Source organism: Equus asinus, chromosome 8 (assembly GCF_041296235.1).
Source record: "Equus asinus isolate D_3611 breed Donkey chromosome 8, EquAss-T2T_v2, whole genome shotgun sequence".
Classification (NCBI taxonomy): Eukaryota; Metazoa; Chordata; class Mammalia; order Perissodactyla; family Equidae; genus Equus; species Equus asinus.
The window spans coordinates 100973872-100996370 of NC_091797.1; the positions used below are offsets into that span (position 1 = coordinate 100973872).

Consider the following 22499-nt stretch of genomic DNA (forward strand, 5'->3'; position numbering starts at 1 on the left):
GAGGAGAGCTCAGAATATGTGGCTCTTGACCCCCACCCAGTGGCGATAGGCAGTAACTGCAACCGAATAATAGAATGCCTAAGACCCACCTTCCAACATCAGACCCTACATCAAATCTCCAGACCAGAGAGGAAACGACACTCAGAACTCAGTCCTGAGGACACAGAAATATGTAAGCTAAATGACAATGAATTCAAAATAGCTATCATCAAAAAGCTCAACGAGGTAAAAGAGAATGTAGAAAAACAATTCAACGAGTTCAGGAGCTACTTCAGAAAAGAGATTGAAACTATAAAGAAGACTCAATCAGAAATATTAGAGATGAAAGACACAATGGAAGAGATAAAGCAAAATATGGATTCCCTGAACACTCGAATGGACAACATAGAGGAGCGTATCAGCACAATCGAAGATAGACATGTTGAAATGCTCCAGACAGAGGAGGAGAGAGAACTAAGACTAAAAAGAAAAGAAGAAAGTCTCCAAGAAATACTGACTCAATGAGGAAATGCAACATAAGAATTATAGGTATCCCAGAAGGAGAAGAGAAGGAGAATGGAGCAGAAAGCGTGTTCAAAGACATAATAGCAGAGAACTTCCCAAAGCTAGGGAAAGAGAGGGAAATCTGTGTGGAAGAGGCTTCCACATCTCCTAGATTTGTCAATGTTAAAAGACCTACCGCAAGGCATATAGTAGTGAAACTGGTAAAAATGAAGGACAAAGAAAGAATACTAAGGGCAGCAAGGCAGAAGAAAATAACCTACAAAGAAACCTCTATCAGACTTTCAGTGGATTTCTCTGCAGAAACCTTACAGGCTAGGAGAGAATGGAATGACATATTCAAATCTTTAAAAGACAAGAATCTTCAGGGAAGAATACTCTATCCAGCAAAAATATCCTTCAGATATGAGGGAGAAATTAAACGTTTCTCACACAAACAAAAGCTAAGGGACTTCATAGCCACGAGACGCTCCCCTCCCCCCCACAGAAATCCACAAGAAGGCCCTCATACCTGAAAAAAATAAAGGGGAGGGGAGAAAGGAGTCACAAAACATAGAGTAAGGAGATAAATAGGGAGACAGAATCAGAATAGGATAGCAAATACTCAAGTATAGCCTTAAGCTAAATGGAAGGAAAACACCAAAAACAAAGATAATCCTGTCATTTTAACCACAAACTCACAACACAAGATGGAATAAGATATGAGAAAAACAACTTAGGAGAGGAGGAGGAAAGGGACTGAATTGGTTTAGACCAAGGAAATAAGAGACATCAGAAAAGGGACTATCTTATACTTGAGATTCTGAATACAAACCTCAGCATAACCACTAAACAGAAAAGCTGAACAGAGACACAAATAGTAAATAAGGAGAAAACAAAGAAACACATGATAAAAACTATGCAATTCAATGGGTAGACCAAAACAAAGGACAAGAAACAAAGGAAATGCAGGAAAACTGGAAAACGAACGATAAAAATCATAGCATTCAGCCCTCATACAGCAATAATCACCCTAAATGTAAACTGATCGAATTCTCCAATAAAAAGACACAGAGTGTCAAGATGGATTAAAGAACAAGACCCAACAATATGCTGCCTCCAGGAAACACATCTCAGCTCCAATGACAACACAGGCTCAGAGTGAAGGGGTGGAAGACGATACTCCAAGCTAATGGCCGACAAAAGAAAGCAGGTGTCTCAATTCTTATGTCAGACAAAGTAGACTTCGAGATAAGGCAGGCAAAGAGAGACAAAGAGGGGCAGTATATACTGATCAAAGGGACACTCCATCAAGAAGAAAAAACACTTATAAATATCTCTGCACCCAACACAGGAGCACCAAAGTTCATAAAGCAACTATTAACAAATCTAAAAGAAGATATTAATAATAACACAATAACAGTAGGGGACCTCAACACTCCACTCACATCAATGGACAGATCATCTAGACAGAAAATCAACAAAGAAACACTGGAATTAAATCAAAAGCTAAATCAGTTGGACTTAATAGACAGATATAGAACACTCTATCCAAAAACAGCAGAATACATAGTCTTCTCAAGTGCGCACAGAACATTCTCAAGGATAGACCATATGTTGGAAAACAAGACAAGCCTCAATAAATTTAAGAAGATTGAAATAATAACAAGCATCTTTTTCAATCACAATGCTATAAAGCTAGAAATTAATTACAAGAAAAATCTGAGAAAGGCACAAGGATGTGGAGACTAAACAATATGCTATTGAACAAGCAATGGATCATTCAAGAAATTAAACGAGAAACCAAAAAATATCTGGAGACAAATGAAAATGATAGCATGCCATACCAACTCATACGAGATACAGCAAAAGCTGTATTAAGAGGGAAAATTCATCGCAATACAGGCACATCTTAACAAACAAGAAAAATCCCAGATAAGCAATCTCAAACTACACCTAGCTGAATTAGAGAAAGAAGAACAAACAAAGCCCAAAGTCAGCAGGAGAGAAATAATTAAAATGTGAGCAGAAATAAATGCTATTGAAACAAAAAAGGCAGTAGAAAGGATCAATGAAACAAAGAGCTGGTTCTTTGAGAAGATAAATAAAATTGACAAATCCCTAGCCAGACTTACAAAGAAAAAAAGAGAGAAAGCTCAAATAAACAAAATCAGAAATGAAAGAGGAGAAATAACAACAGACTCCACAGAAATACAATGGCTTCTATGAGAATACTACAAAAAAGATATGCCAGGATCCAAGATGGCGCCGTGAGTAGTCCTCTTTGTCTCTCGCCCTTCGAGTCTACAATTATTTGGACACTTATCGCTTGACAAAGGATATCCAGACAACATCTCAGGACGTCTGAGACACCCACGCGACTATACATCGGAAGGCGGATGGACTTTCCTCCGGGAGGATGTGGAAATAGGTGAAAACTCTCCGACCCCGACGGGCAGCCTAGTACCCGCAAGCGGCTTTCTTCCAACGGACGCCCCCAGAGGATCCACACACATCTAGGCCAGGAGCGAGAACACAACAGAGGAGCGACGGTGGAAACAGGTGACCAGAACCCTACCTAAACCCCCCGCAATTACTCCTAAACGCAGAGGGAAACTTTGGAGTTGCACACCTGAGCCCGCGGGGAGAGTCTCTCCCCGCCATTGGCGGGGAGACCCAGCCTGGTGCTCGGGGCGCCCGGAGGGTCCCAGAGAGAGACACGGAGGGCACGGAGGTCTCCCAGATGCCGTTGCCCGCCCCGTGGGACTAGGGATTGCCGGAGATCTCGGAGAGGACCGGGGCGGGGGGAAGTTTCAAAGGCCGGTTCTGCGACCCGGAGGGGAAGCGCCGGAGCTCTGCCCGGGCAGCAGACAAAACTCTCTGTCTGCCGTTAGCAGAGGGGCCACACTGAGCAGTCACGGCTCCGGGAGAGGCCCGGAGAGAATCCCAGAGAGCAGGGCGACCCCCAGCTGCCCTTGCCCGCCCCGTGGGGCTAGGGATTGCCGGAGATCTCGGAGAGGACCGGGGCGGGGGGAAGTTTCAAAGGCCGGTTCTGCGACCTGGAGGGGAAGCGCCGGAGCTCCACCAGGCAGCAGACAAAACTCTCTGTCTGCCGTTAGCAGAGGGGCCACGCTGAGCATTCACGGCTCTGGGAGAGGCCCGGAGAGAATCCCAGAGAGCGCGGCGACCCCCAGCTGCCGTTGCCCGCCCCGTGGGGCTAGGGATTGCCGGAGATCTCGGAGAGGACCGGGGCGGGGGGAACTTTCAAAGGCCGGTCCTGCGACCCGGAGGGGAAGCGCCGGAGCTCCGCCAGGCAGCAGACAAAACTCTCTGTCTGCCATTAGCAGAGGGGCCACGCCCAGCATTCAGGGCTTCCGGCAGAGGCCCGGAGAGAAGCCCTGAGGGCGGGGCGACCCCCAGCTGCCGTTGCCCGCCCCGTGAGGCTAGGGATTGCCGGAGATCTCAGAGAGGACTGGGGCTGGAGAGAGTTCCAGAGACCCAGCTTAGTAGCCTAGTGGGAAACCCTACAGGCTCACAGCAGCCTTAGGGAAAGCCTCTGCACAGCACCAGTAGAAGGCACCCAGCTGCCAGCCACAAGGCTGGAAGACCCCAGGGCAAAAGCAGCATAGCTAGGTGTACTAACCACAGACTGTAGAAGATGCCAATAGCTCTCCTGCGACCCATAGAGGACAAGTGAGTTTTGGTGGGTGCAGAGAGCAACGGAGCAACAAATATAAGTGATCCCACCCCTGGCCGCTGGAAAAGCCCATAACACCGTTGCAGACCCCAAGGAGAGAGCACATCTAGGTGGGCTGCAACAGTAGGCACCTGCAGCCTGAAGCCCCCCTGTGACGGCCCCCACGGCAGAGGAGGGAATACAAAGGGCCACTGTGGCTACGAAGAGGGGCCCAGGCCCAGTTAGCAACTACGGACAGGGTTCCTGGTTGGTGAAGTATAAACAGCGGCTCCCCCCACCACAGCAGCTGAAACAAGTGAAAGGAGCAACTAAACTCTATCTCCATGCGGAGGCACAAATCAACAACATCAAGCAATATGAAAAAATACATTAAATCTCCAGAACAGAAAGAAGGTAACAAATACACAGAAAACAATCCCAAAGAAAATGAGATATATAACCTAAATGATGACGACTTCAAAACAGCCATCATTAAGATTCTCAATGAGTTAAGAGAGAACTCTGACCGACAACTCAACGAGTTCAGGAGCTATGTCACAAAAGAGTTTGATACGATAAAGAAGAACCAAACAGAAATATTGGAAATGAAGAACACAATAGAGGAGATTAAGAAAAATCTAGATGCTCTGAACAGTAGGGCCGATAATATGGAGGAAAGAATTAGCAATTTGGAAGATGGCAATATAGAATTCTTGCAGGCAGAGGAGGAGAGAGAAGCAAGACTTAAAAGAAATGAAGAAACTCTCCGAGAATTATCAGACACAATAGGAGATGCAACGTAAGGATTATAGGTATACCAGAGGGAGAAGAGAAGGAGAAAGGGGCAGAAAACCTATTCAAAGAAATAATGGCTGAGAACTTCCCAAATCTGGTGAGGGAGATGGATCTGCAGGTGACAGAAGCCAATAGATCTCCAAACTTTATCAATGCAAGAAGACCAACTCCACGACATATAGTAGTGAAGCTAGCAAAAGTCAACGACAAGGAGAAAATATTAAGGACAGCCAGGCAAAAGAAACTAACCTACAAAGGAACCCCCATCAGGCTATCAGCAGATTTCTCAGCAGAAACTTTACAGGCTAGAAGAGAGTGGAATGATATATTCAAAAATCTGAAGGACAAAAATCTACAGCCGAGAATTCTCTACCCAGCGAAAATATCCTTCAAATACGATGGAGAAATAAAAACTTTTCCAGATAAACAAAAATTAAGGGAGTTTATTGCCACAAAACCTCCTCTTCAGGAAATCCTCAGGAAAACCCTCACTCCTGAAAAATCCAAAAAAGGAAAGGGGCTACAAAACCAAGAGCAGAGGAGATAAGTAGAAGGACAACAACAGAGAGTAGCAGCTCTACATCAGAACAGATTAAACCATGGGACGAGAAACAAAGGAAACTGAAGAAAACCGGAAAACAAGACACAAAATGGGAGTGGAAGGCCCCCACGTCTCAATAATCACTCTAAATGTAAATGGATTGAACTCCCCAATCAAAAGACACAGAGTGGCAGGATGGATCAAAGAACAAGATCCAACAATATGCTGCCTCCAGGAAACACACCTCAGCCCCAAAGACAAACACAGACTCAGAGTGAAGGGATGGAGAACAATACTCCAAGCTAATAACGAACAAAAGAAAGCAGGTGTCGCTATACTAATATCAGACAAGGTAGATTTCAAAGCAAAACAGATAAAGAAAGATAAAGAGGGACAGTATATAATGATAAAAGGGACTCTCCACCAAGAAGACATAACACTTATAAATATATACGCACCCAACACAGGAGCACCAAAATTTGTAAAGCAACTCTTAATAGAACTAAAAGAAGACATCAACAACAATACAATAATAGTAGGGGACCTCAACACACCATTAACACCAATGGACAGAACATCCAGACAGAAAATCAACAGGGAAATAATAGAATTAAATGAAAAATTAGACCAGATGGACTTAATAGATATATATAGAACACTTCATCCAAAAACAGCAGGTTACACATTCTTCTCAAGTGCACATGGAACATTCTCAAGGATTGACCATATTTTGGGAACCAAAGCAAACATCAATAAATACAAGAGAGTTGAAATAATATCAAGCATCTTTTCTGATCATAACGCTATTAAACTAGAAATCAACTACAAGAAAAAAGCAGAGAAAGGTGCAAAAATGTGGAGACTAAACAACACGCTTCTCAACAAACAATGGATCATTGAAGAAATTAAAGAAGAAATCAAATATTATCTGGAGACAAATGAAAATGAGAACACGACATACCAAATCATTTGGGATGCAGCAAAAGCAGTCCTAAGAGGGAAATTCATTGCAATACAGGCTCACCTCACTAAACAAGAAAAAGCTCACGTAAGCAACCTCAAACGACACCTAACAGAACTAGAAAAAGAAGAACAAACAAAGCCCAGAGTCAGTAGAAGGAGGGAAATAATAAAAATTAGAGCAGAAATAAACGATATTGAAACAAAAAAGACAATAGAAAGGATCAATGAAACAAAGAGTTGGTTCTTCGAAAGAATTAACAAAATTGACAAACCCCTAGCCAGACACACCAAGAAAAAAAGAGAGAAATCGCAAATTAATAAAATCAGGAATGACAGAGGAGAAATCACAACAGATACCAATGAAATACAAGAGATCATAAGAGAATACTATGAAAAACTATATGCCAACAAATTGAACAACCTGGAAGAAATGGACAAATTCCTAGACTCCTACAATCTCCCCAAACTGAATCAGGAAGAAATGGAGAATCTGAATAGACCTATCACAAGTAAGGAAATAGAAACGGTAATCAAAAACCTCCCCAAAAACAAGAGTCCAGGACCAGACGGCTTCTCTGGAGAGTTCTACCAAACATTCAAAGAAGACTTAATACCCATTCTCCTCAAACTGTTCCAGAAAATTGAGAAAGATGGAGAACTCCCTAACACATTCTATGAAGCCAACATCACTCTGATCCCCAAACCTGACAAGGACAACACAAAGAAGGAGAACTACAGGCCGATATCACTGATGAACATAGATGCAAAAATCCTCAACAAAATTTTGGCAAACCGATTACAGCAATACATCAAAAAGATTATACACCATGATCAAGTGGGATTTATACCAGGGACACAGGGATGGTTCAACATCCGCAAGTCAATCAATGTGATACACTACATCAACAAAATGAAAAACAAAAACCACATGATCATCTCAATAGATGCAGAGAAAGCATTCGACAAGATCCAACACCCATTTATGATAAAGACCCTCAGTAAAATGGGTATAGAAGGAAAGTACCTCAACATAATAAAGGCCATATATGATAGACCCACAGCAAACATCATACTCAACGGACAAAAGCTGAAAGCCATCCCTCTGAGGACAGGAACAAGACAAGGGTGCCCACTTTCACCATTCCTATTCAACATAGTACTGGAGGTGCTGGCCAGAGCAATTCGGCAGGAAAAAGAAATAAAAGGAATCCAAATAGGTAACGAAGAAGTAAAACTCTCGTTGTTTGCAGACGACATGATCTTATACATAGAAAACCCCAAAGAATCCACAGAAAAACTATTAGAAATAGTCAACAACTACAGCAAAGTAGCAGGGTATAAAATTAACGTGCATAAATCAGTAGCATTTCTATACACTAACAATAAACTAACAGAAAAAGAACTCAAGAACTCTATCCCATTCACAATCGAAACGAAAAGAATAAAATACCTTGGGATAAACTTAACCAAGGAAGTGAAGGATCTATACAATGAAAACTACAAGACTTTCTTGAAAGAAATTGACGATGACATAAAGAGATGGAAAGACATTCCTTGCACATGGATTGGAAGAATAAACATAGTTAAAATGTCCATACTACCTAAAGCAATATACAGATTCAATGCTATCCCAATCAGAATCCCAAGAACATTCTTCACAGAAATTGAACAAACAATCCTAAAATTCATATGGGGCAACAAAAGACCGCGAATTGCTAAAGCAATCCTGAGCAAGAAAAACAAAGCCGGCGGAATCACAATCCCCGATTTCAAAACATACTACAAAGCTACAGTGATCAAAACAGCATGGTACTGGTACAAAAACAGGTCCACAGATCAATGGAACAGAATTGAAAGCCCAGAGATAAAACCACACATCTATGGACAGCTAATCTTCGACAAAGGAGCAGAGGGCCTACAATGGAGAAAAGAAAGTCTCTTCAACAAATGGTGCTGGGAAAACTGGTCAGCCACATGCAAAAGATTGAAAATCGACCATTCTTTTTCACCACACACCAAAATAAACTCAAAATGGATCAAAGACCTAAAGATTAGGCCTGAGACAATAAGTCTTTTGGAAGAGAATATAGGCAGTACACTCTTTGACATCAGTTTCAAAAGAATCTTTTCGGACACTGTAACTCCTCAGTTGAGGGAAACAATAGAAAGAATAAACAAATGGGACTTCATCAGACTAAAGAGCTTCTTCAAGGCAAGGGAAAACAGAATTGAAACAAAAAAACAGCTCACTAATTGGGAAAAAATATTTACAAGCCACTTATCCGACAAAGGGTTAATCTCCATAATATACAAAGAACTCACACTGCTTAACAACAAAAAAACAAACAACCCGATCAAAAAATGGGCAGAGGACATGAACAGACATTTCTCAAAAGAAGATATGAATATGGCCAATAGACACATGAAAAGATGTTCATCATCGCTAATCATCAGGGAAATGCAAATCAAAACTACACTAAGATATCACCTTACCCCCGTAAGATTGGCAAAAACATCCAAAACCAAGAACGACAAATGTTGGAGAGGTTGTGGAGAAAGAGGAACCCTCATACACTGTTGGTGGGAATGCAAACTGGTACAGCCACTATGGAAAACAGTATGGAGATTTCTCAAAAAGTTAAAAATAGAAATACCCTATGACCCAGCCATCCCATTACTGGGTATCTATCCTAAGAACCTGATATCAGATATCTCAAGAGTCCGTTGCACCCCTATGTTCATCGCAGCATTATTTACAATAGCCAAGACGTGGAACCAGCCTACATGCCCAGAAACTGATGATTGGATAAAGAAGATGTGGTATATATACACAATGGAATACTACTCAGCCATAAAAAAAGACGAAATTGGCCCATTCACAACAACGTGGATGGACCTCGAGGGCATTATGTTAAGCGAAATAAGTCAGTCAGAGAAAGACGAACTCTATATGACTCCACTCATAGGTGGAAATTAGTATATTGAGAAGGAGATCTGATCGGTGGTTACCAGGGAAAAGGGGGGGTGGGGGGAGGGTACGGAGGGCGAAGTGGTGTACCCACAATATGACTAACAAAAATGTACAACTGAAATCTCAAAAGGTTGTAATCTATCATAACATTAATAAAAAAAAAAAAAAGATATGCCAACAAAATGGATGATCTAGAGGAAATGGATAAATTCTTAGACTCTTACAACCTCCCAAAGCTGAATCAAGAAGAAACAGACAATCTGAATAGACCAATCACAAGGAAAGAGATTGAAACAGCCATCAAAAGCATCCCAAAGAATAAAACCCGAGGACCAGACAGCTTCCCTGGGGAATTCTACCAAACTTTCAGAGAGGATTTAATACCCATCCTTCTCAAGCCATTCCCCAAAATTAGGGAAGATGGAACACTTCCTAACACATTCTATGAGGCCAACATCACTCTGATACCAAAGCCTGACAAGGACAGTACAAAAAAGGAGAACTATAGGTTAATATTGCTGATGAACATAGATATAAAAATCCTCAACAAAACTTTGGCAACCAGAATACAGCAATTCAATTTCCACTGAAATGACCAATGCATCTCTCACTGACTACCTTTCACATGCTGAAAAGAGAAATTTCTAATAGATACGGTTCAGAGAGGACAGGGCTGAGGGAAGATGCAGAAAATTAACCCGTGAACCTGAGGTTGTCCTGTGAAGTTCACTGCTGTGTCTCTGCCAGCGCTCAGGCCTCTGCATGGACAAAGCAGACCCAACCAATCTAAACCTCCTCCTGCTGCCTCATATAGAACCAAAGGTGGCTGTGGGCAGGCACAGAGACCACCTTGGCCTCTGCAGATCACAGGCCAGAAGCGAGGGGCAGTTAGCACAGCACCTGGCATGTAGCAGGTGCTCAATTAGTTTCTGCTGCATGAAGCAGGTAACGACGAGCAGCTGCAGACCAGCGTCCAGGCCGCCCTGAGGAATCACAGCACGTGCTCTAAGTGAGGCCAATTTTTGCAAGAAACGAGAAACGTCAGGTGGACTGCCTTGGGGCTCCCGATGGCTCAAGAGGATGCTGCCTTGCTGAGGACACCCCTGTGTCTAGAATGACACAACAGCTGGGTCCACAGAGACCCTCACCAGGCAGAACCTGCTGGGTCTGGAGGTGGGTGCAGCAAGGAGTGAGGCTGGTGGTGTTGCACGGACCTGGTATGTCTGTTATCCTGAAGGTGATGGGGGGATCTCCCGGGGGAGGGGGTGTTGAGGGGAGAAGCCAGATAAATATTTGCTGAAGGAGTGGGCAAGAGAACCAGGCCCATCTCAGGGGCTTCCCCTGTCCCAGCTGAAGCGGCCCCCGACTAGCTTCGGGGGAGGGGATGGCGGCACTCCTCCACTCCCACACAGCCCCCTTCCCCTGCCCAAGGCTGCTGTCCTCAGACCCAGTTTCTGGCCTGAGGCTCATTCCTGCTGACCATCAGTTGAGGGGTGGGGCTCTGAGCGATAGGGGCAGGACAAGTGGGGTCAGGGCAGGGAACTGAGTCACCAGGAGCAAGGGGATGTGCTGACCCAGGGTTCCCTCGAGGTACAAGTGTGCCACCTGTATCAGGGTCACAGACGGCCTCCTTCCCTGCCCACACCCTGGGGCACTGCCCGCCCCACCTCTAACAGCAGTAAACCTCTGGAAGTCCTGGCTCTATAAAGACAAAGCCTTAATTACCAGCATAATTACAAGCATAAAGGCTTAATTACAAATTAACCAATGCCCCTGTTTCAAAGGTTTGGCAAATTTATTTCTTCAAATACAAATACTCACTGAATTAATCTCCTCACAAACAACAGCTCCCTGCAGATGGGCAAACGCTCGAGAATTGTCACCAAGAAGCCTGGAAAGGGAAGCTGTGCGTGCCTGAGGCAGGCCTGTGAGGAGGGCTCAAGGTCCACTCCCAGAGCCTCAGTTTCCCCATCATAATCCCCTGCCCCTCACCTGGGAGGCAGTGAGCCAGGTGGGGTCTGGGCCATGGCCCTGTCTCCCCTGCGGCCCTAGACAGGTCACCTGTCCTCCTGGGCGGCAATGAGCCTGCCCCCACCCTGGGCTGGAGGTGACAGGTGAGGCTGGTAGTCTGTTCCCATCAAACAGGGCATCCGGGAATCCCAGACTCACGGCCTGCCCTCTCCCAGTGTGTTCAGGAAAGCCCCCTCTCCAACTCCAGTTCTCCTCAGGAGGCTGGGCATGTGGCCAGGGAGCTCAGAACACACTGTCCCAGCATCCTCCTCACTCCTATCCCGGGGCCTGGGCTGGGCTCTGGGGCCTCCCGCCCCCTACAGGCCTGTCCCCGAACCCCTAACACCTCTGCCTCTCCCCTCCCCACCTTTGCTTTCCCTTCGGCCTGTCAGGCCTCCTGGACAGGGTCCCCAGGACACCACCTTCACCATGGTGGGCAGACTGGGTGGCCCATGGCATGCTCCAAAGGGCTGACACCCTCAGCAGAGCCTCCAAACAGCACGGGGGGCGTGTGCTGCGGTGCTGGAGCCCTGGGCCTCGGGCTGTGTGCAGAGGAGACTCTCACGGCCCAAGCGCACCCTCCCTGGGGTCCTGACTGACCACAGAGGAGATTGTCCGTGGGAGTGCTGGCCACATCAGGTCTCCAACCCCCACGGGGATCAGGATGAGGGGAGCTGAGGATGGGGGACCTGCAGGGCACATCGCCACAGGGACAGGTGTCACCTCGCACACGCCTGCTGCGGCACCTGGGCTCCCCTTCCACACATGAGGGAATGGGTGGGTGGCCCTCCACAGAGGTGTGGCTTGCCCAGTGGGGGTCTGTCTCCTGTGCAGGTCCCGGGGTGGGCTGTCTGAAGATGGTGGGCTGACTATTTCTCGGGAGAGGGGCTGTCGTGGGCACGCCCCAAGGCCACTCTCTCAGGCTTTGCTCAAGTCTGATAATCCTGCCCCGACTCTGCCCCCAGCACACCCCCGGCCCTGCCTGGGCCTCCAGGTCAAGCCTAAGTTGTTTAAATACAGAAAAACAGCTCTGGGCACGAGGTGTTTCCTGCAGCGGCCCTGACAGGAGAGAAGAGCTGCAGACAGCCCGAACATCCACAATGGGATGCACTTCCCCAGCCCTCAGCTGCAGCAGGACACAGGCCCCAGGGACAGCGGGACCAGGCCTGAGTGTGTCCAGAATGTGCAGAGGCCCGAGGGGCAAGGGCCAGGTGGTCGGAGGAGAGGAAAGGCAGGGGCACAGCGGGTGGCACAGGCAGGAGGGGGGTCGCGTTGACGAACCATCCAGACATTAACACAGGAGGCGCTGGTAAGGCAGGGGTCCCAGCCCCACGCGCTTTTTGCCGCCCACACAGGGCCCAGCTCCCAGGAGCATGGAGGGACAGACCTCCTGGCTTGTACGGTGTGACAGGCGGGATTTCTTTTTCCTTCTTCTTTCTATTTTCCACATTTTCCATAAACAAGCACATACTGCTTTATAAAATTTTTAAAAAGGCAAAACGGGGGACTCAGTGCTGTGGTCACTTGATATCTGCAGGCTGGTCTCGTGGCCTCTCCCTCACTCTCAGCCCTTGGGCGCACCATGGGAGGCTGGTGGCCTGGCCAGTTCCAGGAGGCAGCTCTGCACCAACACCAGGCCGTGGCCTTGACCCACGCCTGGGGCAAGGGCTCTGGGGTGATGCGGGGTGGATTCTCTGTGAAGGGAGACGCTGCTTTGTGAGGGGTGGGCCTTGCCTGGGGCTGAGACCCTCCACCTGTGCCACCCAGATTCCTCAGCGGCCTAGGCCTTAGTTTCCCCATCTGTGTGCTCGGTGCCCTCCCAGGCTCTGTGGTCCAGATCCCATGGGCCAGGAATGGCCGCGGGGCAGCGGCAGCTCTCTCCAGAGCACAGAGCCAAAGCCCTGGGAGGAGGACGTGGGGCTGGCAGGCGCTCCGCAGCCTCATTATCTGCAAAACGCAGAGAGCGTCTAGTACATTCAGACGAAGACTGGCCTAATTAGGATTTCACGGAGACTGAAAATATTTTAAAAAGAAAAAGTTTAACTAAAGGCATATTTGAAATACCAAACTCATCGACTGCAAAAGTCAACCCAGCAAGATGCGCTGTGGGGGCGGGTACCTCCCTCTCCCCTCCCCCACGCTGGGCAGCTGCCCTGTGGCAAGACCAGCCAGGGCCTCAGCCCCTGCACATCAGAGCAGCAGGGGGGCGTCCTTGCTGCACAAGACCTACCTCCCAGGGCTAAAGGTCATGCTGGGACAGGGGATGCCCAGGGCCTGGGGGAAGGGAGACCCTCAGCAGCATGACTGTCTAGGGGCCTCACAGGCAGCTCCCCAGAGGGCAGTCCAGGCCGGGGAACAAAACAGAACAAGTCCAAGGTACAGGCTGAAACTGACTATGCCCAAGTGACAGTGAGAGGTACTAGGGACAGCCACATGAGGCATGTTGGAGGCAGGGATGCCCAGAGAGGAGAGTGACGAGGCTGGGAGCCAGGGGCTGGGTCAGCACACAAATAGCCACTGTGGGCCTGCAGAGATGGCCCAGGAGAACCTGCGGGCAGAGCACGGCTGGTGCGGCACCATCTCACCTGGTGGCCTGGGTGATGTAGGCTTCACCGGGCTGGCCCCACAGTACTGGCCATGCCACCAGCCATGAATCACCCAGAGCAAGGGATGGCACAGCTCACGCTGTATCTCTGGTGGCCGACACAGAACACCACAATGTGGAGCCTTTTGTGCGGCTCGGAATTGGTCTTGCCGTGCAGAGTGTTCCTCCTCCTGCCCCACCGAGAACCACGGGCTCCAGGGGTGGGGAGTGGCTTGGGGCTTCCCTGAGGACCGAGGTCTTGGCCCCCGCTTCTGATGTTGAGACCACCTGGGCAATGACCCACAAGTCCAATCACAGAGGCCCCTGGACGCCTGGCTGAGAGCAGCCCCCAGGCATAGGGTGGCCGGCTAGCCTGCACCAGGCTCACCAGCCACACGGCAAGATCCTGGTGGCAGGCAGACTGGCTGTCCAGGACTCACCTCCCAGCCCCCAAGGCTGAGACACAAACAGGACAGTGTGAGCGCCGGGCCTGGTGGGGCCTCCACCTGGGGTCATGAGGAAGAGGCTGGCTCACCCCCCCACAGCATGACAGGGACACCCACCTGTGAAAGTCACCAACGCTAACATCAGGAGACCCATGCCCTCTGCAGGCGGCATGGCAGCTGTCTCCAGCCACAGGCAGCACACGGCACTTGAAGGCCCAAGGCCCGCAAGGGGCCCAGGTCACTCTGGGGTCTTCTGAGGAGGGCCCACCACAGCAGGGACCTGTTCTCAGTAATTGAGGGTGCTCAGCAGGGCTGCGAGAGTCCCGAGTGACAGGGAGACCAGAGCAGGACGTGCGGGGACCTGCACAGGCCACTAACCCAGCAGGGAGGGCCACTCGGAACAGCATGTGCCTCGGCGAGTCCAAAGAGGTCCTCAGAGGGAGGGCTCCACGGAGGGGATCCAACCTGCACCCGCAGAGTGACCACAACTCTTAAGAACAAAGGCTGATCAAGGGGAGGCTCCAACCTGATCTTTCTTACAAGGCAGGGCGCGCTGGCCGAGGGCCGCCACCACCAGGAGCCCCACAACCTGAGAACACGTGCTGTAACATTGCCGACTTCTGGTGACAGAAAATATTCATCAAGAAACAGTTCAAGTATAACTGAATCAACAAAGATACAACATCACCTTATATTTATGTCAAAATAAACTCTAGATGGATGGAGCCTTGGGTGTAGACCCTAACTAGAAACACTTACAGGAAAAGATCAACCCGCATTCATCCAGCTATGTGCTAGGGCGGACAATGCACAGAGCAATGGAACAACTAAAAGGAAGAAAATTCAACAGATTTCACCACAAAATATGAAAGATTTCTGAACGTGAAAGCCATCAGAAACGAAAATTCAAAAGCTGAAAAGAACCTGCAGCAGACAGACAGGGCGAGAGCTCACAGTTCAATGCGTGAAGGCTACACCAATGGCTGAGAAACACAGCAAAACCCAAGAAACCCTGCCTGGAGCCGGCTGTCACAGAAGGGCAGCCGTGCTCAGCAGCAAAGGCCACAGACTGCCGAGGGGCAAGGCCGGCCCAGGGGCTTCCCAAGTGGTGATGTCAGTGCCAGCACGGCTGTAGTGAAGGGCATCCACGTCCCCTGGGCCAGGCATCAGCGTCACCCCAACACCACCTTCCAGCTCCCCCCTCTCAGGAGGTCCTGCTGTTCATCACCATCTTGCAATTCCACAGCTGGTCACTCCTTTCTCTGCTGCCATCTCCTCATCCAGGCTGAGGGCTCCCCCAGAGCGGGGCTGGGCCTACTGTGGTCACAACGCCCAGTGTCCAGCATGGAGCTCAGTGAGCAAGTGCTAAACGGCCGGAGGCGAGTATGGAGGACACATGGGTGCTTGCCATCAGCCCCTGTCCCAACTTCGTCTGGAGGCCCCCACCCCATCTCCCTCTTGATGGGGGCAGGGCCTCACCCCAGGGCAGGGCAGAGCAAGGAGCCCTGAGCCAGGGCCCAGGTTCTGCATCCCAGTCTACGAAATTGTCCCAGCTCAGAGCAGAGATGGCACAAATGCCACCATCCATCCATCCAGTGCCCACGGCAGACACGAATATTCAGTCACCATGGCAGACAGGCATAATCAATCACCACACTAGAAAAGGGCAGGACAGAGACAGGAGACAGCGAGAGGAGAGAGAGGCAGAGAGAGGGCCAGAGACAAACAGGGAGAAGACTAGGAGCAGGAGACAGGGAGGGAAAAACAGGGAGAGGAAGAGAGCAAGCAACGAGGGCCACGGGGTGAGGGCGGTGGGCGACTCCTGCAGGTCGTCACCAGGGCTGTCATCTGGCATCCGGCTGGCCTGCCAACCTGAGGCCCGGTGGCCTACCAAGAGTTAAGGGAGACGGGGGCCAGGCTCCTGCCACATGTCACCTGTGCCACAAGCAATGTCACGTCCCAAGGCCTGGGTGCTCTGGCCCAGCGAGCCCTGGACGTGGCTTGAGCCTCTTCATCCCAATCCAGAAGCCCTCGTGGGGCCCAAGAGCCTGGGCACTGAGATGCTTGGCCAGACCCTGGTCCTCCTACACAGCCAGGCGGCAGCAGACCCCCAACTCCCACCAGCACGGCCAGCAGCTTTCCACACCTGTGGTCCTGGGGAACAGAGAAGAAGGAGCTGAGGCCCCCAGCCCTCTCCTCTGTCTTACAGCCCTCAGCACAGGACACTCAGGCGTCGGGAGGCCTGGGGGCTCCTGTGGTCTGTGGACACTGCCTTCTTGCCACCACGAGAGCATGGCACTGGCTGGGCCAGGCCCTCTACGCTGGACACTCCGTGACACGCAGAATGCACAGGGCTGGGTTGGCCGAGCCTCCCATGGAGACTATGCTCAGTGGGGCAGGGGCAGATGGCCGGGCTTGGGACTAGGGACCTGTACTGGAGGAACAAGAGTGACCGGGGTCATTCTTATCAGCCACCACTACTCTGAACATGAGACCACCACAGCCAACTCTGACAGCCTTGGGTGCCAGCAGGGCATACCTCCCCACCATTCAGAGGGTCCTGTGGGACACAGGGACTACTCAGCCTCTGCCCCTGCTACACTTGCCAGGCAGCACACCTCAGTTCCACTGGAGCTATAACCGAGGAACCCACAAACATAGATAACACCCAAGGCAACAGGCCAGCACACAGCGCCCATGGCTGTGACCAGGGGCGTCACGACTGCTTGGTTACACGCTGTCCACGGCTGCCTCCGCCCTACGATGGCAGACTGGCGCAGCTGTGCACAGCAGAGGCCATGCAGCCTGCAGAGCTGAACATCTGCTCTCTGGCCCTTCAGACAAAGCCAGCCACGTGGCCTCGGGGCCCTCTTCCGGGTGCTCCAGGTGTGGCCCATCACCTGTCTCCCCCAGGCAGCAGGGACCACCCTGAGCCAAGAGCAGAGCTGGGTGGGCTGGGCCAACAGCAGACTGCCGTGGCAGGCGTCCAAGTCATGGTGGGTGAAGATCAGCCCTAGCTAACAGCCTGGTCGGTTGGCCCCACCACAGGCTTGTCCACCAAGCCAGACAGCGAACTGGTGGCTGCTGTCCACACTTAGGCCATCAATAAATCCAAGTAGGGCAGTGAGAGGCCCCCACATCCAGCTCTGTCCAGCCCAGGGGCTGTGCCCACTCATGGTGAGGCTGACCAGAAGCGCACACAGGCTGGGGCCACAGTCCATCCCTCTGTCAACCACAGTGGGCAGACCCTCTAGGACACTCTGCCGTCCCAGGTGAGGGGATGTCCCCAGGCCGCATCCAGGTCACTTACCTGTCTTCAGGGGAGATCAGCACATCCTGATGTCCATCCTGCCGGCTCCGGCTCCTGCAGGGAGACCAGAAGGCACCACATGAGGCCCACCTGCTGGGCTAACTCCTTTCTAGATAAGACCAGATCCCTGGCTGAGCACTGTCACCCCTGACCCCAAGGTCATCCCATGGCGTTCCCAACGCATCCCCACACACTTGTGCAGACTCTCTTGTCCCCACTCGACTGGGATTGTCACATCTGTACTTTACGTTGGGCTGCCGTGGTCCCTTGTGAGTGTTGCTAATGCTGCTGACTAGCATTCAAAAGCGTGATGGTTCAGAGTTGTGGACTGACGATGACGTCTTTCTCCTTCTAGAAGGCTGGGTGTGCTTCTTCGGGATAAACAGCATAGCAGGGAGAACTCCCACACCAGGGTCCCACCAGCCCACACAGCGGGTCACAGCCCCCCAGGGGTCTGCCCCAAGACCCATGTGGCCCTGCTCCCCCAACCTGAACCCCACTCCTGCCCTGTGGGACAGGCCACTTGCCTCTCCTGAGGCTCCCTGAGGTCAGTCCAGAACCCATGTCCCTGCTGGGTAGGCAGCCCTGCTCCGTAGTCCCCAGGACCCAGGCACTGGAGCTATGGCCAGGTGTGTCCCCATGCAAACCCCATGGGCTTCCTGTCTGTGTCGATGACCAAGGGGATGCATTCCTTCTTGTTGTCTCTAGGCCTGGGGATGTTGCCAGAGAGTGTTTGTGATGTAAAAATGAAAAACAGGGTGGCACAGATGGAGGGAGGGTCTGGGCTGTGGATGGAAGGCCGTCTCTAGAGGGACACAAGTGATGGAAGCACTCTCCCCTCGGCTCAACCATGTTTTCCAAATTGTTCCGAGCCTCTGTCCCATCTTCCTTGGTGGATATGGCCCATTTAGGAGCCCCGAGGGTGGGTCTCTCTGTAGACAGCAGCCCCATGGGGAGGGTGGGAGTCAGCATGGGATCATGGGGGGTTAGGATGTGGGGGCCCAGAGGCAGGGAAGAACAAGGCGGCCAAGCCAGGCGTGTGTGTATGTGTGTGCACACTCACACGCGCGTGTGCCCAGTGGGCTGCTGTGGTTGGGAGTTGGCCCGCTGACACCCTCGGCCCCACGGCAGAGGAGAAGCAGCCTTGCTGGGAATGTAACATTTTGGGACAAATCGTGCACAGAGGTTCTGTTCCGCCAAGAACCACGTGCCTTTCTTATCAGGCCTACTAACCGCTGGCCTCGCACGAGGCCTCGCGAAGCACTGGCTGCACACCCTCATCTCACTGACTCTCACTAGGTGTCCTGGGTCAGCCTACTACCCCATTCTGCGGATGCCCAGTATTTGAACTCAGGTCTTCCTGTACCCAGGACCCCCCCAACTACTCACCAACCCAGCAGGGATGTGTGGTCACAAAAACGGGCTCCCTCCTCATGGGGCTCCGGCCAGGCCAAGAACTCCACAAAGGCAGAGGAGAACCAGTAGAAGACACCAGTGTGGAGGAGTGGCGGGTACCCACAGGGCTGTGGGGGTGGAGTCCCAGGCAGAGCTTCCCGCAGGAGGAAGGGGGGAGCAGGTGGACTGGGAGATACTGGGGGACACAGGGTGGTGCTGGTGGCAAGGGGAGGCCTGGGTCTCGGTCCCTAGAGCACCCTTGTTATAGGGCACTGTACAAGTGGGGTGGGGCAGAGCCTGACAGGAGCCCTGGGGCAGTGGACAGATGGACGAGTGTGAGACACGAAGGCAGAACTAGTGACGGGATTTGTGATGAGAAGGCAGGGGCACCTGTCTTGAGGAGCCCTTCCCAACATCTCCTCAGTGCTGGTCTGCAGGCTCTGGGGTCACTTGCCCGGCCGGGGACCCTGAACCAGGAGCCTGGGGGCCAAGGGAGCCCCACGCCCCTTATCGAGCTCCAGCCCCAAACAACGACAGCCTGAGGAAGTAGACAGCCCCACTGGGCTTCACAGCCTGGGCCTACCATTGATGTGGGCCCCCCACGCTGGCGCTCTCCGAAAATCTGTCCAGTTTGTCCCCAGCCTTGGAAAGGCCTGCTGGGTCTCCAACTGGGGCAGGAGGCTGGTCCAGGCTGCAAAGGCAAGTCACGCAGCCAGACTGGTAAGCTATGGACCTGTCATGTTTGACACATGAGGCAGCTCCCATGGACACAAACAGAATCCAGAGGAGGGATGGGGCCTGGGCTGGGCGGGCTGGGTGGGCAGCTCAGGGCAGTGGCAGGTGGTGAGGAGCCCGGATGAGGGTCAGATAGGCCTGCCTGGGATCTGGCGTGATACTCGAGTCGTGCATCCTGCTCTGCCTCGGCACATCCTGACGTGCCCTTCCAGGCCCCTGGTCACTCTGTGTGCGCTGTGAAAAGGCATGCACCTCCGCCGTACCTCTCATTTCACAGGTGAGGATGCTGAGGCACTGGGAGGCACAGGCCCGCCCTGAAGGGCTGGCTCAGAGTCCTCTCCTGAACCCCTGGGCAAAGGTAGGGCGGCCCATGGAAGCCAGGGAGGCCCCTGGGGCAAATGCCTGAAGGAGGCCCCACTTCAGGGCCGTGCAGGGCCTGTCCTCCACTGTCCTTGCCCAAGTCTGTGCTCAACGACTCTCCATCAGCCCTTGGTCCCCCTCTGCCTGCACCAAGGGTGGTCAGGGGCACTGGAGCGACCAAGGGGCCTCTACTTGCATGCACGCCTCTCCAGCTCCACACCCTGAGCGGGCAGGCTGGAGAAGGCAGGGCTCTGGCCTCCCTGCCGGCTGCCTCAGGGACAGGTCCCTGCCGCAGGGGGGGCTGGGTGCAGCCTGCCTGCCATGGCTGTCCGGGGGCCCTCCAGTGGCCAGACTTGGCCTGTTGCTGCTTTGCTAGAAGCTGAGGACCCCTCAAGGCCCACTGGGGCAGTGGGAAGGGCCTGGCCTGACACAGGAGGGGCGAGAGAGGGGAGCCGTGTAGGGGACAGGGGTGCCACCAGCTCTGGGCTCATCTTCTCGACCTGTGGAGCAGGCCAAGACATGAGCCCTCCCCGTGGGGAAGCCCGTGAAGGGATTCCTGACTGCCCTGCTCTAGTCAGTCCCTAATGCTGGGACTCCTGCAGAGTGGCCCAGTGACTCATTCCAGCCTTGATGGGAGCAGCACCACTTGAGCCACCACTGGGCAAGTTCCCAGTACCCTCTATGGTCACCTTGGCCTCTCACACCGCTTGCCCCCAGGACCTCCACCCTCACAGGGCAGATGCTAGGGGCTGGCTGAGGCTCTGGGGTGCCTGTCTGTGCCCCCTAGCTGTGCTACAGTTCCGGGCTCCCCAAGGAGGTGCAGGGTCCCACTGCTCATGTCCCCCAGGCTTTTTTCTTGGGGTGAAGAGAAGGCAGTGAACCCACCCTGAACCCTCATGCAGCGCAAACAGGGATGGAGGTGCAGCCCTGACCTCACGGAGCCTTGGAGAGGCCGAGGGGCCCCTGGGACTGGGAAGAGACCTGAGAGGCTACCTCTGGAAGGGGTGCCACGCAGCCCAGATGTGGCAGGCGGGGAGCAGCTCTAACTCAGCAGGACTGAGGGCTGGGTCCAGTGGGCCCAGGAAGAACTTGGTCAGCAGAGACTCATGTCTGTGCAGAAAAGCCCATGAGGAAGAGCAGGGCCGGGACTGGCTTGGCTGTGCTCCCACGACCCTCCTCCCCAAGCCAGGACTAGAGTCCCTGAGCACAGTGGACTGAGCTCTGTGCCCAGTCCTGTGCTGAGTGCTGTGGACCACAGATATGAGGGCGTGGGGCAGCCGGGGACAGACATGGTACTGTGCATGCAACAGGGTGAGGCTGAGGGAAAGCACACACTCTGGATTCACAGCCCCACACACCATGGCCGGACCTGAGGCCTGGACCACGTGCTCAGGAACTCAGTGGCCATGGGCCCAGCGTGCTGGGCAGAGGGCTCTGACAGTCCCCTGTGTCCAGCACTGTCCCGCGTCCAGAGATACACTGAGCACAGGACAGGCAAGACCTGCTGGGAAGGGGCAGGCCTCTGGCGACGGCCTGGATCTGGGAGCAGAGGCAGAGGGAGTCACAAAGGGTGTAGGCTCCCAGTGCACCCCCGGTATGTGTCCTCGCAGGGGGAGGTTGCCCCCACAGGTTTAGCCACTCATCCCCCAGTCCCTTGGGTTTACTAACCCTGACCTAGTGTGTGTCCTGCACAGGGACGTGGGTGACACGGGGAAGAGGTATGAGTGAGGAGTAACCGCCTGAAACTCCATTGGGGCGGTTCTTTCCTTTTCCTTGTTTCTAAACACGCCTGGGTCTAAAGGGAGTGGGGAGCCAGAGTCTTGGAGCTCCCTCTTCACTGTGATACGTTACTACAGGTTAACGATGATGACACGCTGTAAGAACCCAACATTTAATTCTGTAAAGATTAAAATGGGAAGGCTGGAAACTGCAGGCTGCTGGCCCAGGGAGACGCCTCATCAAACCTGGATTGCATACTACTCCGAGTGGGAAGGACACGCCTCCACCTGGGGCCGGTGTTTCACCCAGGGGTCGAAGGGGTGGCAGGAGGTGGGGGACCCAGGTCGGGACACTGGGCAGGGACCCCGGGCGGCGTCCCCTCCCTGGTCTTCTACGGGGCGAGAGCAGCGCGGCGCAGGGACATCCCTTTGGCCGGCCCGGCCGTGTCCCCGCGCTTCCCGGCAGCGCACCGCCCCAGTAAAGTTCCCCGGCCCCGCCACCCCTCCGGCCGTGG

The 22499-nt window shown here is 52.2% G+C and overlaps 1 protein-coding gene across 6 annotated transcripts in view; it reads right to left on the reverse strand.

The window, feature by feature from the left end:
• The window catches only part of ARVCF (ARVCF delta catenin family member), a 57240-nt gene that overhangs the window by 34177 nt on the left and 564 nt on the right, over positions 1–22499 (reverse strand). For all 6 annotated transcript variants that reach the window (XM_070516666.1, XM_070516667.1, XM_070516674.1 and 3 more), the window contains exon 2: positions 17777–17830. The gene's annotated coding sequence lies outside the window, so the exon portion shown is untranslated. The remainder of the gene's footprint in view (positions 1–17776; positions 17831–22499) is intronic.